At 42.9% G+C, this 16,238-nt stretch overlaps 1 protein-coding gene across 5 annotated transcripts in view; it reads right to left on the bottom strand.

The window, feature by feature from the left end:
- ADK (adenosine kinase) overlaps positions 1–16,238 on the bottom strand; it is a 462,265-nt gene that overhangs the window by 82,689 nt on the left and 363,338 nt on the right. The window lies entirely within an intron of this gene.

Genomic DNA, 16,238 nt, shown 5'->3' with positions numbered 1-16,238 from the left:
GTCAATGGTATCCAGCCCACATCTGATTGTGAACCTCCAGGACCTGAGGCAGCTTTTGCGACACCATGACCCATAAGGTATGGGTGTAACGACCCAAAAGGCATGCAGTGTTCACTGACCGCAATGCAAGCCTGAATAAATGCAACAACTTCTTCCCAAGGTGGACCAGCCTCTTTGATTCCCTATCCGGGGAGCGGTAGGGATCGAGCCATGGGAAGGTGAGGCTTGGATGACCAAGCTCTCGAGGTGTTGGGTCAGGAAAGCCGTGTCCTTAGGTGCAGGCCTATGGTGGCAGGCTATTGTCCTATTAACAGGAGCCCCTGGGCTGTGTTAGGACCAGGTCCCCAGCAGGACATCGGTGAGGGCTTAATTGAGGGACAAAAGGAGTCCTGATGTGGAAGCTCCAGGCTGAAGCACCTCGGTCAGGTGATTGGTCCCTAGACTGAATCTTTAAAAAATTACTAGATGGCACCAGTCATAACCAAACTGCACTACCTCTCAGTTAAATAGAGATTTATATTCAGCTAACTTCTTAGTTCACAAATCACTTTATAATCTACGCCCTAATCCAGAGATCTACCTTAAAGCAGAGATCTTCAAACTGTTGGGCGGGTCTCCATTAGTGGTGGAGCAATTGGGGTGGGGGCTGAACTATTCTCAGAGGATGGGGGTGTGGCTATGTCCAGGGAAACATAGAAAACAGTGCTGTATTTTTAGTGAGTGAGAACGGAGTTATTATAATATCAGATTTGTAAAGCGCCACCCTGTAGCCGGTTATTAGTTAAGTTTTTTGTCATCCATGTACTATTGGTGTAAAACCTGGAAGGGTCTTTAATAATCCTCAAACACACTCCCTTCCGATCAAGGATCACTCTGTGAATGCTTTTAAATTTTTAGGCAATACGGACTGCCAATAACAAGTTGTCAATCGGGTATTTATGCATTTTCAGAAGTGATAAACAACGCTCATGAGAAAACAGTCGTTGTTCTGGGAGGGTGGATTTTATTTGTTTTGCTGAGAGGATGGGCACGGCAAAAAACAGTTTGAAGACCTTTGCTCTCATCCTTCATATCTCAGGTTTTCCTACTATAAGCCAAAACGTTGCCCAGCTTCTGCCAAGCACTTACGGAGCAGGGCATTTTCTGTGGCTGGAGTGAGACTCTGGACCAGACTGTTCATTAAACTGCGAGCTGAAAGTGCTCTGCTGAACTTCAGAAAACTTCTAAAGACCTGGCTACTTTTCCCAACTCAATACCATCTTTTTGACTAATTCCCATAGCTCTATCCTTTTATGACTCATTTGACAATTTTGAATACGGTACCTGTATCTGGATAAAGCTTAAGGCCACTGGAGTGATGCAATTCCAAAGCCACAGCTATTTTCGCATAATTCTAGATTTTACGCATTTGCCATATAATCCACCATTTGCTGAATAATGTGCAGATCTAAAAAAAAAAATGTTTCTAGCTCAAATGGATCAATTTTAACTAAAAAAGGTGGCAACGTGTTTGTGAGCAGTCGAAGTACCTTCACAAATGTTAACTAGTCATCTTTCAGTTTATTTCTGTGTTGGGTTGCTACCTGGTACTAATGAGGTTAATATTATTAAAGTAATGAAGTAATACTATCGGAAAAAGCGTAGCTTTATGCTACATAATTAGATTTTTCTTGCCAGATACTTTGGTCAACCTTGACGCATAATTTGGTGCTTGACTGATGCATAATTCCATTGCCCCGGATGTAGCTCTATACAAATACTAACTTGAATTAACTCAACACTGTAGTGAGGATACGTTCACCTATTTTACATTTACTTGTAGTTGTTTACTATAAAAATATCGACATTTCGGTCAAGATGTTAGAACCCCTCGAGTCTGACTAGCTAACAGCACTAACATAGTACACTTGTCCCGGCTCCGTCACTTGGTGCTGGTCTTAGAGTAATATCTAACTTTCCTCTTGTGATGCCACACTGAAGGCAGGACACACACCTTTAAATGGGACCTCAAAGCAGTCTTTCAACTTTACAGAGGAAGACGCACGGGTCCAAATATGCATTATTACAGCGCATCGTGGCCCTATCGAGGTGGAGAAATTCATTTACAGATGGATGCCTAATAACCAGGGCTTTCGTCTTAATACTATCTTGCTGCAATTGTACAACACCTTGATCAGTTTCATGCAACCTTCCCTACACCACCAGGTAAGGCTTAATGAGGACAAAACAGTGATGGCCTTCCTTATGACTAGAGTAAGATTTCAAAATTAACACAAGGCCTGCTCAGTTTTTTGGCACAGATCTTCCAATTGTGCATTAAAGTAGGATGAATAAGACCCCAGTCGAGACAGAAAACTATACTTTGGTAAATGTCTTTTCAGCGCCCATGGTGCAGGCCCATCTCTATATTTGGCAAAAGCAAACCCACGCTTTTCCCTCTTTTGTTTGAGAGGAGGATAAGCTGAGGACTCTAAAATACTGACCATCCAGCGACCTGAGCTGAAGAAACAGCGGAGGGGAAGGCTGACCCATAATCAGTGCTTAACATATATCATATAATATATATATATATATATATATATACACACACACACACATATATATACACACACATATATATATATATATATATATATATATATATATATATATATATATATATATATATATAGTACCAATACAACTATTCACAGTCACACTCCTACAAGTTTGATAATTCGTATTGTTCCAGGACACCCAAAGTAAAAAAAAAAAATAAAGCTTTTGGAATGCAATGGATCCCTCATTTGCTCGAGTTAGAGCTATTAGCGTTGTAAGCTCCTAACCGGACTTTTATTGCCACGTAAATTGAAAATTAAAAGTAAAACAGTTTCACATAAGCAATCCAACTGCCGGTCTGAGCGTGAAGGAGACACACAAAAGTAAAAAGAAGTTCACTCGCAGTCAAATCTATCGGCAAAAGTGCAATTAGCCATGTAACATGGTCGATTGTCCAAGAGGGTAAACAATCCGCCCCATGGAGGGACAAACGTAAAGCATTTACCAATGATAAAAGGATTTTTGAAGGGGCAAGCTCATGAATGAGAGATAGTGATCAGTGTGGGGGGGGGGGGGGGTTAAAAGTCTAGATACATACAAACCCTTGGAAAAGCAACGCTTGCGCACTGCTATGCTCGACCTAAAAATGGCCTGGGTGGCAGGTATTTTTTTAATGTACATTGCACTAAACACTTTGATGTTATGCTCACATAAAAATTAGAGAAACAAGTGCCACCATGTGGAGGACTGTCATAACTGCCAGTGTGGAAAATTAAGTGTAGGTGCTGAGCAGCGGCAAACACCGTCTCAAATTAAACACAACCCCTGATTATCAGGAAGATGTGTACAACTACCAGTTGACTGATAAATATGTCTTAGTCACCTAACTGGCCACGTCACTTGTGAGTCACAAAGATCCCTCCAGACCAGCTGGCCACAATCCAAGACCAAAGCCAACCACCACCAGAGGCCAAGAAGCAGTTAAGATATTCCTAAAAGACAAAGGTGTAACGTAGATCCTTCCCTCACCTCCTCTGCACCTTAAGGATCGATTTCTGTCTCTAACCGTCCAAAGGAGGAACCCAATGCTTTTCATCCTCACCCTTCCTACTAGGATTGTGGTGAGGGCCCCATTTCAGTTTGGGTGGTGTGCGAACGCCTTACTTTCTTGTGTTTTGGCCTATCTAGACTGGAAACTCAGCAGCAAGTTCCTCCAATCAGCTGAATTTTCCAGCTTTTCACTTTTCACCCTTAGTATCAGAGGAGCATTGAAGCTGAGGTGTACCCCTGCAAATCCAGAAAGTAATGTCGGGGAAATGTGATTCAGTCCTTGGGTAGCTGCTCTGCAGAAGTCTGGCAGGAGTACAGCAGCGAACACTGGAGGAAATGAAGGGGCTATACTTCTTGTGGAATGAGCTTTAACTTGTATGTCCAAAGGACGTCCAACTTTTGATGGCAAAATACTATTAACGCAAAGTCATAGCATACTACAGACTCCTTGGATAATGCATGCCCTTTTCTGGATGGACCATATGCTACTAAAAGCTGGACAGATTTTCTATCATAGCTCTTTTGATATAAAACCACTGCATTGTCTGACACTAGACAATGAAATGCTCTCTCTGCTGCTTTAGCAAGGTTTTGAAAAAACACCTTGAAAACTATCAGTTCATTAGGATTAAAGTCTGGTGGTAGTTTTGAATAAACATCTAAATATTACCCTCATCAGAGAGCTGCATATGTGCTTCTGTAAAGGTAAGAGCTCGAATTTCATTAACTCTTATGGTGGATATTTTAAAGGATTATGGTGGTGCTCAAATAGCAGAAATAGCTGTGTACCAATAATGTTGTGCCACAATAGGGCTATGAGAACAATACAACACTGTTTTTATTTAACTTGGCTCAAAATCTGTGGTTTTATGTGAAGTGGGGGAAAGGCGTAAGCAAAAAGCCCTGTTCATGCCACCATAAAGGCAATCCCTCACGGCCCTTTATGAGCTTACCTGTCTGCATTGAAATGAATATTGTGGTTGTGACTGGCTGCAAGTAAGTCAACGTTTGGTTTTCCCCTAGTGATGAAAGATATTTGTTAGCTGGTGTTGGTCTAGGTCCCATTTGTTACAGTATTTCAATGCCCTGCTGAGACTGCCTGCCCACTGGTGGTGGATCTCAGGCACAAGTTCTGCATTCAGCGTAAACTGGTGATGAACTGTTCATTTCCAAATCTTTTGTGCTAAACTGGAGAGTAGGCGTGATCTTTTTCCTCCCTGCTTGTTTATATAAATTCATGACCATTGTGTTGTTTACGCAAACCAGCACAGCAAAAAAAAACTCTACTCTCAACTCCAGAAGATGAATGTGGAGATGGGTTTCTTCTGCGTTTCATCTTCTAGTGAATTTCAAATCCTAGAGATGTGTTCCCCGTCCTTCCAGGGATGCATCTGAGGTCAGTACGACTTAGGGTGCATCCTCCAAGGCTGTACAATTTTCCTAGGTTCTGCAAAAGAGCTGAACTCGACATTGCTACAGGACCCCCAGAGACCTTGCAGTTTCACTGTCAGACTTGATGGATTATAAAGTATTATTGATATGTTTGGGGAATAAAGCCTCTCCTCCATACGGCATATTCAAATGTTTTGCTTGTACTTTGGGCTGAAGAAAAAAAAAAAAAAAAAAGAAAAAAAAAAAATTACCTTAACCCCATTAACACTGCCGCTCCAGCGAGCTTACAGAAGCCAGAGGAAGCAATGTCCACTGCTTTGCCTATGATTTATGCAGATATTATTTCCCCTTTCTGCAGAAAGACATTGGATTTGCAAATTTTATTCTCCAGCAAGAATTCAAGATAGGCACCTGAGTCTGACCACATTTGTCTATCGTATCGCCTAAGAATCGCCAGAGTTAGACACCCGTGGCAGTGGCTGCCGTCAGTGAAGAATATGTTCTACCCACATTGTCTAGTCATCCACCTTCCCTGTCAGGTGGAGTGAACTGGTGCTGTTGGGTTTCTCAATCTCCTCTGAGCTGCTTGTATAACAGCAGAATATGGACAAGGATGATCAATAGGACAGGCAGGGAAATGATCTAGGGATTTATATTTCTTATCCAGGCAAGGATCCTGCCACCATTGCTAGGAGTTTTATTATTGTAAGTCCCTCTGACCAGTCTACAATGGAAATCGAGATACTGTCTTGTGAGCCAGTTGTTTAAAGATAAATAGCAAACAACTGGACTACTTAATTGGGATTGGCAAGATGAATTTCAAAGATGCTCTCCCTAGTACAGCATAAAAACCCTCCAATATCATCTGGAGGGGAACTCTCCACTGCTACAGTAGATGGTGCTGAAACTCATGCTGCATAATCATTTCACTCAGAGCCTGTGTCTTAAGGGGGGGCCTTAAGGGGGTATCTTAAGGTACAGAGGTGGTGAGGGAAGGGTCTACTTTACACTTTTGTCTTTCTTGAAAGTCTTAACTGGTTCTTGGCCTCTAATGATGTTAGTCTTTGGTCTTGGATGCGGATTACCTTTCCTCCAGATCATGGTCCGAGTATACATCCTGAAAGGTAATTCTACTGTTTATGGGGAGTGATCTGAAGGTTCCCATTGAATTCTTAGCGCTTTCAAAAATGTACAACACACGCAATGTATGGAGATGAGATGGGTTGTCAAACAAGGACGCTGGTCGAGGAACTTATGGACCAGATGGTTCAGAAAAACTCTTGTATAATAGTCTGTAAGCATAAGGAGTAGATCTGTTACCAATGTGTTAGGCATTTGCATCACCGGATTTTGATGATGTTATTGATCTTCAGATGGGTCAAAGGAGTACTACCCTTCAAAGGCCTCTCTAGATCTCAGTTTATGAACTCCTGGTTAAATATCGGACTACATAAGAAAGGTGTATTCTTTTTCAAGATATCAGCCATTGTCTTGAAATTTACCTCCATGTTGGGTAGGATTGTGGGAAGGCCAAAGGTGATAATGGTGAGACCCTGCTGTGCGGTGTGCGCTCTGGTAGCAAAGGGATAGCATAGCCTGAAATCAGTATTACATTTGACTGCTTTTTTGATGAGTCCATTAAGGGTGTTGCTGCTGCCTTTTTTGTATTAGGAGAATGTAGTTGGCAGTCGACAGAACCGTTGCTATCGTTGATATTGTTGTCCTCGTTATCGCTGATGCAGGTGCGACTGTTGGTGCAGATACAGTAGCCACGTTTAGCAACAGAGTAAAGAAAGTATATTTTATTGAGGGTTTCTTCAGCAGCAACATTTCTCTCACTGACAAGGGGTTCGTCAACAGAGTCTTACTTCCAGTTTTAGAAATATCATGAGACAGTACCTTAAGTGAACGTGTTGAAGGCTCAGATCTGGATCTTTCAGGCTTTCTTGTTGATTCTCTTCTCCTGGGAATCTCCACAACGCTGAAGGCAGGGCTTCCCCCTAACAGGCACTATTCATGCCTTCTATGTAGAGTTTTGGTTCTGCAGCAGAAGCTCTCTGAGGGACGTTCTCTCATGTGGGCTTTCTTAATAAAGTTCAATGTACCTTCCCATTGATCCTCTAAAGACTGGTTTTCTTTAGCCTTTACCGTCTCGGGCCATTTTAATAACCTGGCTTCTCTGTCTTTTGGAGTTTTGGCTGAGCAGGCATGGGAGTACTTACAATACTTGGAGTTAACGCAATTTCATTTTTTTCTGTCAGAAAATAACAATTTAGTGTAAGGGTGTTCTCAGAGTTGCTTCCTGATTGGTTAGAATTTGGTTATTTTCAAATTATGTGATAGCTTTGCCAGGCTATGTCTAGCATTGTACTGCTTACTGTGGTTCTTGTGAGACTCACAGCTTCAAGCATGTGAATCTATGACAGATTCAATACTAAATACAAATAGATGCTCTCTGCTTCCTCCTTATCGCCTTCAGCAACAAAACACTCAAAACTAGACCAGGGTCTCTCCTTGTAGAATGAAAGCGGATTATCCAGCAACTTATACATTTTTCTTGTTCCTGAAACTCATCCTCTTATCTCCACATCAAGAGCACCACATCAGGCTGCTATACAACTGAGGTGACACAGCCCCTCTACCAACAGAGGAGCAGAAAGTACCTCAGTAAACGCCTCACATATTTCTGTAAGAATTATTACAGACTGCCTACTCAAAGCCAATCTCTAAATTAGTAAGAACCCTAGTCCCTTTCGCATTCAATTCAATATCACTTGTTTGTTGGGACATGCTGTTTGCCTTATTTTAGTTACTAAGTGTTCTGGATTTTTGCGGGATATCACTGCTGTTTTTGAAAATTCTGAGCTACCAAATTTACAGGTTTGTAAATTAAATCCATACTCTTCCCTGCAATGAAGACGAGCAAAGCCAGAACATGCAGCTTAGCTTTGTGCAAGCTGGGCTCAGTGGAAGATGCTGGAAAGGAACCAGAGCTGCTGATGTGTGGAAGGAGGGGATGGGAAAGCATAAAAAGAGGCTAAACTTGTAGCCATGTATGCAAAATGACTGACCCTTTCAGGAATGCATCTGAAACGTAAAGGTGCTTCAGGTCAGGACTGAAGTGCCTTCATTGGCTTGAATGTGTCTCAGTGCTACAAAAGCAGTACATCTTTCAAGCAAGGGATCCATATTCCTTGCTTACTTACTGTGTATGTGTCCCCCTACAAAAACAAAAGGGCAAGGGAACTTTCAGTTTAGAAATGGAGCAGTGGCAGAGCTATGGCATTTGAATCAGGTGCCAGGACAACAGAGCACCTTCAGATCACTGCAAAGGTACACTGGAGTAGAAAGAGAACTTGCAGGTCAGGATGGCGATGTACAGGTTGAGCTAAGACTGGATGCAAGTACACAAATAGCAAGGTACTAGCAGGTCACAACTGAGGTTCCCTGGCAAAGCTCTGTGCAGAATTGAACAGAAAGTTTCTGCAGATCAGTGGTGAGGTTCACTGCACAACATTGTGCAAGGAGGGCAAAAGTCTAAAGCTGTATGTGGCATCAGTCCCATAATATTAACATAACTAGAAGTGGGTGATAAACTGAGCTTTGCCGCTGGCATTTTGGCCAACTTGTTTTCCGCTTGTAATGCGGATCTCTAGCTAAATTCCGCCCACCGCAGCGTGGCAGAGGTTTTTCTCACATGCAGCTCGCCAACAGTAAGTTGGCAATCACAATCGAGAATTGGCATCCCCTAGTGTGATTTCAGGCACTAGGAGGCTACCCAGTGAGCTTTTATCACTGCTAACGGTTGAGACCGTTCACAGTGAAAGCTGCTGCTCGAGTACAAAATCTATTCAAGCGGCAGCAGAATCAACTCGAACAGCCGATCCCTCTGAAGAACAATGTAGTGCTGTCTGCGCTGATTTTTTCAGTACAAAATGAGCTCCTGGCACTAAAAATCAGCACGAGCAGCAGGATGAGCTGATTTCTGCATGTTCACAGGAGTCTGTGTAATCCTGCGAGTTTCACCCACCCCTAACAATAACCCGCTGCAGGTGGCTATAATGTAACAACTTCTATAACACAAGGAAGAAAGTCTCTTGTTTAGTAGCCTTTCTGGTTGGTGTCCATCAGAGCTTTGAGGTAGCATCTATTGACAATCCCAAGTGAATTCTACTGTCCCTTCTTTTCAAACCACTGGGGTTTTGTTTACCTGACACACAAATGTATTATGTATGGAAAAGCCTATAACAAACAAATGAAATTCATACTAGATGTACTACATCACTACAAAATTAGCTCTTGGGTCGATGCTAAAAAACATTTGTGGTCTTATATGGAGTTTGTTCCTTATCAATAGCTGGCAGCTGGAATACACAAACCTTCCCACCAAGATAATACCCTCTTAATGCTGGGGATGAACTCTTTGAAAATGCTCAATTCTGAATGGACAGATGTCCTGCTGTCAAAGGCAGTACAGGTAATGGACCCCTCTAGTCAGTACTTCAAAGGTGCTCGAGGACTAGACAAAGAGGTCCAAGGTTGAATGTCACAGTCTTTCTTGATTTGGCTATTTGACTGCCCAAGGTAAGTGAAACATATTCTGGGAGTAACAGTGCTAACACTGCAAAATACACTTGTGAACAGCAGTTGACAGCAACAATGGTCGCAGTTCTGGAGAAAGTGACATACAAAATCTCCAGGTTTTAGTCTTCACAATCCAGGGGAAACTTGTGCCAGAGAACTAGAACCAAACAAAGTTGAAAATAACGAGGGCTTAAAGGAACCAGCTACCGGAAGGAGAATCTTTGATGAAAACTGACAAAAATAAGGCTTAGGGGACAATTAAACTACTTAAAATACTACGGCTGCATTGCAACACATCTCTAAAAAATTTCATATAGTATTTCACAGAATAAACGAAGTAGCAGGCCTCGATACTAGTTTAAGATGGTATTACTGAGAAAATAATACCAGAGAAAAAAAAATTGCTGCCATCTTGGCTTGTCAAAGTAAAAAAAAAAAAAAAAAAAAAAAAAAATATATATATATATATATATATATATATATATATATATATATATATATATATATATATATATATATATTTGAACTAGAATTATTAATCTTGAGCCCATATAATGTGCCTAAAAGCTTTTTATGACGGAATTGCTATTTTTCCCTTCCTATGTGAGCACCAATGTCTGGAAGAAGAGCCTAGACCCATTCACAACAATCTCAGAAGCAGCACTGCACTGAGGCACGGTGTTCTGAGAAGATACCTTGGGGTGTTGAGGCACCAAGAACCGGTGTGAAGGTCACTTGCGCCCCTCTTTGAGACTGCAGAGATAAGTGGAGCAAGGCTGCATGGTCTTCTTGCCGCCACCAGCAGCCCTGCTGGTGCTGGGGTCTTCCCACTGAGAAAGGCAGCCCCCAGGAGACACAGGGTGCCTATGTAACAGAGGCTTGGTAGAATGTATAGCCTGTGTGCTGTCCTGTCGGTCTGTTGTCCAGCTGGGAACCACCAGCACTCGAGATCTCCTGAGGACCCAGCTGTACCCAGAGAACTGCCTGCTAATCTGCAACACACCCAGGCACAGAAAGACAAATAGATCACACCAGGCAGTGCCGGTCTATGCTAAGATAGCACCCTGGGCATGGGCAGAAATTTATCATCCTTGCTGATGGTAGTGGTTTAAGTGAGGCAGCAGTGGATCCCTTTTGTGTTAACTGGTCAGTACCTGGATGACCAGTGACAGTTCCCTGAACACAAATATCCCAAGACCGCCCCATTCTCACCTAAATCACCAACAGCTTAGCTGCCTCACACAGATGATGTTTTTGTTGATGTGTGTCAGCAGGGGCCAGAGGGTGACGGGAGGGCAAGGAAGGAGGGATAAACATTTCCGGCGGTATGATAATGAAGGACTGAAACCGATTTAAACAGAAACAAACAAGCAGGGACAGGGCTGGATTAAGACCTAGAAAGGCCCTAAGCACTGAAGATTTTGGTGATACACACACACACACTTAAATTTACAATTATTGTTTATATTTTGCTATGTATATCAAAATTTAAACAATAATTGTAAAAGAAAATTGTATTTTTCGAAATGAAAACAAAACTTACAGTAAGTTGGAAAATAAAGTTTATTTGTTTATACTTCCACTTTATTTCTATCTGAAGTTTTCTCCTACTTTTACTAATTGCAAAGTCTTTCATCAGATTCTCAAAACTGATCTTAAGTAGCATATCTGCTTCTATACTTAGTAGAGATAAGACATCCAGCCTACCTTGTTGCATAATTGTTCTGTTGGTATTTTTAATATACTTTAACTGACAAAATAACTTGGCTGCCGAGCAAATTGTGGCCATTATTGTGTGAGTCCCTTTTTGTGGAATCTGGTTCAGCTGCACCATTTGCAGTTTTGCACCACAATTGTCCATGGTAAATCTGGCAACTGACATTTTCAGCGGTGCTCCCCTTCCCCTTCATGCCCTAAGCATGTGTGTATTTTGCTTAATGGTTAATTTAGCCTTGGGCGGGGACAAGGAAAAGGCTGGAGCAAGAAGAGAAGGGCGCTGTTGTTGGCATAACCTTAATGCAAACAGCTCCATGCGCCCCTTGTAATATTGGCTCCCTGGGGCTGGGCCCAGATCGCCCATGCTAAAGGCTGGCTCTGACACCAGGACCACCCTGTCACCCTTTCCAAGACCAATTTGAGCTGGTGACAGACTGGACCAGCGGAGCAAATGATCCAAGTAAAGTTTGACAGTTTTGCACAGAAACGAAAACTTTCGTATTAAAAACGTGGCAGTCACGCAAAGGTACTTTAACGGTTGCATCAGGAGCACGTCAACCTTGTCCCATAAGCAAGGGCTGGTTCTGCCCCTACGCATGGCAGCCCTGTATAGAACCTATGTAGTACCGCCCAACAGACGCAGAGCAAGCCTGCAGAGAAATGATGGCTTTGTCCTCTGACAGAGCAGCTCTGCTGAGAAGCGCTGGCACTGCCCGTAACTAATAAAGCAGACGGTTGTACTGTCCGCACTACAAGTCTAATGGAGCCTCCGCAAAAGTGCGGACACGTTTTTAACACAATTACAACAGTCTTGCTTAGATGTGGTATTGGCCAGTCCCACACCACGCACTGCCCCTGCTGAGAAATGGTGGTACTGTGACTCTGCAGCAGTGGCCTAAACGCGTGCAATCCTGGTCACTGCACATACCGTCAAAGAGCCTTGTGAGCACAGAGGACTAGGAAAGGTCTCCTGGAGGGTGTAATGATGACGAGCAAGGCAGGGGAAGTGGAATCCTGTTACGAAACATTATGTTTCCACCACTCCCTTCAAATACAGTAGAGTCCACGTCTTTCTCTTGTAGATTCTTCTTATCCAAAGTGTCAAATGCAATTATCTCATCTCCTTTAGATGTCACGCGGCTCGAGCCGCAGAGGCCGACACCGGTGGTAGCACTTTGTGTCACCTCAGACAGCCTAATCGATAGTTTTCATATCTCGTTGTTCGTGTCTCTTCGCTGCTCAGTAGAGGCGGCCCTTTCCATCCTCCCGCGAGACCGCTTCACACAGAAATAGAAATCGCTTACATCGACAATAAAATCTAACACGAAGGGGAGGGAACGCCCTCTTCAGCAAGCTGTCAACCAACCGAGCCCGGAGCCTCTTGTTACACAGGGTCTGAAGCATTCCATTACACCTACTCTGTAGCATCGCATTACACGGGTTTAGGGCATGAAAAATGCGCTTTCACATAGCCCTGAGGCCGCTGCCTTTCAATTACTTAAGGCTAGCAGTTCTCACAACAACCCAACCATATCTCGTAAGATATTACGTGGAGGGGAATGGGTCACCTTAAACACTGATCTGCACTGGTTTTTAGAGGGTATGCTTGGAGGTCCATCGAAAGTAATCACGAGGAACAAAAAGATGCATCATCGGGGTAAATAGGGTCCCCCAGCAGTGCTCAATTTGTAAAAAAAAATAAAAATCTAAGGGGGATGTCTCCCACTCCTTTCATTGGAGTGGCCCACTTCCACCAAGCTACCTGGTTAAGATAGTCAGCCCTCTACTGGCACTGGCCAGTGCATCAAGTGCTGCACTACCAATGGCAGACACTGCAAGGGGAGCTTGCAGTGCCTCCCAGTACTCAATTGGCAGCCCGTCATTTTCAAAACCTGTTGAGAACTACAACGGTTGAGCCAGTTGGGATGCAGCCCAACTGTCTCAAGGGAGTTCCCAGAGAAAGGGGTTCAACACTCGAGAATTTTTTTTTTTTTTTTTTAAAACACCAACGGGTCATATAGTGCATTTGAAAGCCACATTTTCACATCTTTTTAAAAAAATTTTTTTTTAAAAATATATCATATGCTCCGAAAAAGTACTCGTGAAACATTTCAGTACTTTTGTGGTGTTTTAACTAAACCAAAGTATTATCACAAAACAACAAATATAGCCAAAGGCGTCAGAATTTTTCTGAGGGGTGTTTGGGCATCCCCTTGAATTCAAAGAAGAATTTTAAAAGAAAATTTCTCCAACTGTATTAATTCAAACCTGCTGAATAAACTCAGTAACAAGCACTTAGGAGCTTAGCTTGACGATAAAGACAATAAGTCAAGCAAGACCCTTCATAGAAGTAATGGACACTGGCTTGGCAGTGGGTACAAATTATGAGCACACTGCAGTGCCTCACCGCTGTCAGACGTGTATTACTGCATTGTGAGAACTGCCAGCACAAACATTCAGTGTTCAGAGGAGGGCAATCATTCTTTGCTCTGGAACCACAGGGGCCAAGATTGGATGCTCCAATACTTGATTGTACCAGAGACTTTCCAGTATTTATTTTGCATTAATAAATTACCAGGGTTAGTAGCGTCACAGGAAATAACCGAGCACCTTACCCCAAAGCTACTTAAAAAACAGAATTGTATAACTCCCCTAAACATTAACATATCACAGGAAAAAAAGCATAGTAAGGTCTGAGATTTAAAAAGTTAGAAATAGCTTTTCTAAGGTGACTCACTTTAGAACTCAATATCTACAGAGTACTCGAATTAAGTACTAATAAAAACAAGTGTTGGCATAGCCTAAAGATCACACCTTTGGGACCTACTGGCTTTGCCAATTGCTTCTGGCAGTGCTGTACACCATTAGGACCCTGTGCAGCATCGTCAAAATTTAAAATAATAATAAAAGAGCCACAATGGTAGTCCAATCATTCCACTGGCATGCGCTTGTGTCAGAAGGCACGTGCACACCAGTGAAATAGCTTGGGGACCGTGAGCTTTTTGTTGTTTATTTACTGGTCCAAGGTAAGATGCAGGATGCCACTTGGATCAGTAAATAAAAAATATATATATTTTTTGCGTGAAAGAGCCTACCTCACCAACTCCCCCCTCCAGCCCCCCCCCCCCCCCCCCAAGAAAAGAAGCTGCCAGTGATTTTTTTTTTATTTAGGGGGGTGGCTAGTGAGCTGGTGGGGTAATGGAAGAGCAGATTGGGGCAGAAAGAGGAAAAGCAGTACAGAGTTTTGGGGGGACACAGGAGGGAGAAAACGGCAGAGCACACAGGCAAGTAAGAGCAATAGGAACGTGTAAGTGGGGGAGGGAAGCACAGGGGCGACAGAGCAGCTCAGGTGCAGGGAGAGAGGCATACAAAGAAGAGAGCAACAAAGGGAATGGAAAGAGAAGCACAAGAGGGAGACACTTGGAAAGCATTTTCTTCTGAAAAGTGATTAAGCAAAAAGAAAAAAGTTCTTTAAAAGAGCAGTGGAAGAACAACTAAACAGGCTATGCTCCAGTGGAGGGTCAAACATAAGATGGAAATGCCAAGCCATCGAAACTGAGGCAAGCAAATGAGAATGACGATAAGGTCACCCAGTAGTAAGCAATAGGAGAACTCTGAGACCACTGTAAGATCCTGGTATGCTGATAACATGTCTTTTGGAACTTGACAGCTTCTACTGTCCAGTAGGCTTGGCCTATAAAGCATTGTTAAACTGCAACCAAGAAAATTTGTTCTCTCAAGTGCAAAAAAAGTATTTTGAAAATGTAATGCTAACTAAAATCAACCTTCAAAAAACTAACATGGGGAGACGTCCTCATAAACATCGCCTGCAAACAAAAACTAACATTTGAACAAGGAAGCCACGCCATGGCTTCCACATACTACTTTACTCTCTATTCTTTGCGGAACTGAAAGGCACTGTAGCCCATGTAATCAGAAGTGCACTAGGCAGACGGGGAAATGGATGGGCAGGGATAAAGGACCCTTCAAGTACAGCATGATGCGGTGGGGTAGTAGGAATACCTTAAGACATTAATGGCTTTACTTCTGATAATGTGTCAATTTGGCTTAGTAGCACAACAGTGAGCGTGTTTCACTGATAATGGATCCTACTGTGCACGTTGCACACCCACGTTTTTATAAAGTACCACGGATTCTTGCCTCCAAAATATGTTATAAAAAACACACAAAAAACAAGCTAAAGGTAAGAGTTCCATTAGCAACCACTTGCTTAAATTAACCACTACTCTCCCGAGGGGAGAGCCTCAGTAACAACTCAATCTAAAGACAACACCAGGGTGATGCCTCAGATTCATACGGCCCTGCACCTTCAACACGCTGCTCGGGAGCATTAAATTGAAGGGACAGTTACATGAAATATACATGAAAGGTGTATTAACTCAGCTAGATGAAGGATGAGTAAGGTGCCACCAATGACTACTGTGGAGTGCTACAAACAGAGAGGTCCTGGAGAGAATGTGTGTGTGCCAGGCCGCAGGAGGGTAAAACTAGTGGAGGGAAAAAAATAACTACAAACAAGCAAACCATGCCCAACAATCATGCTAAGGACCATGAGCGAGATAGATGCTCTGGTGATTGGTCACTACCCTGTCATATTGCCTGTTCATGCCTTATTATCAGACGTGTCCTTACTTTTCCATGATAGGCAGTAAGACACCCCCCTCCAAAAAAAAAAAATATCCACCCTCATCCTGAACATTATTGCTCTATCTTTAAACCCCTCCTCTTCTAGGAGGTTGTTAGAACCAGAAGTTTCAGAGCAGCCTTGAGGAAGAGAAGTGTTGAAAGCACACACTGATGTAGGGCAATGTGTGCTGCCAGACCAAAGGGAGGCATTGAATTAGGACCTAGCCACCTCCTGGAGTGAGTAAGATTTGTTCCCACTGACTTCCTAGTGGGGAGAGGTCCAGTCCATGTGATTGCACCACCAGACACCA

This window comes from Pleurodeles waltl, chromosome 6 (genome assembly GCF_031143425.1).
Source record: "Pleurodeles waltl isolate 20211129_DDA chromosome 6, aPleWal1.hap1.20221129, whole genome shotgun sequence".
Taxonomy (NCBI): domain Eukaryota; kingdom Metazoa; phylum Chordata; class Amphibia; order Caudata; family Salamandridae; genus Pleurodeles; species Pleurodeles waltl.
Note: the sequence above shows the minus strand (reverse complement) of the source record. Positions and strands in the feature narration are given on the sequence as shown.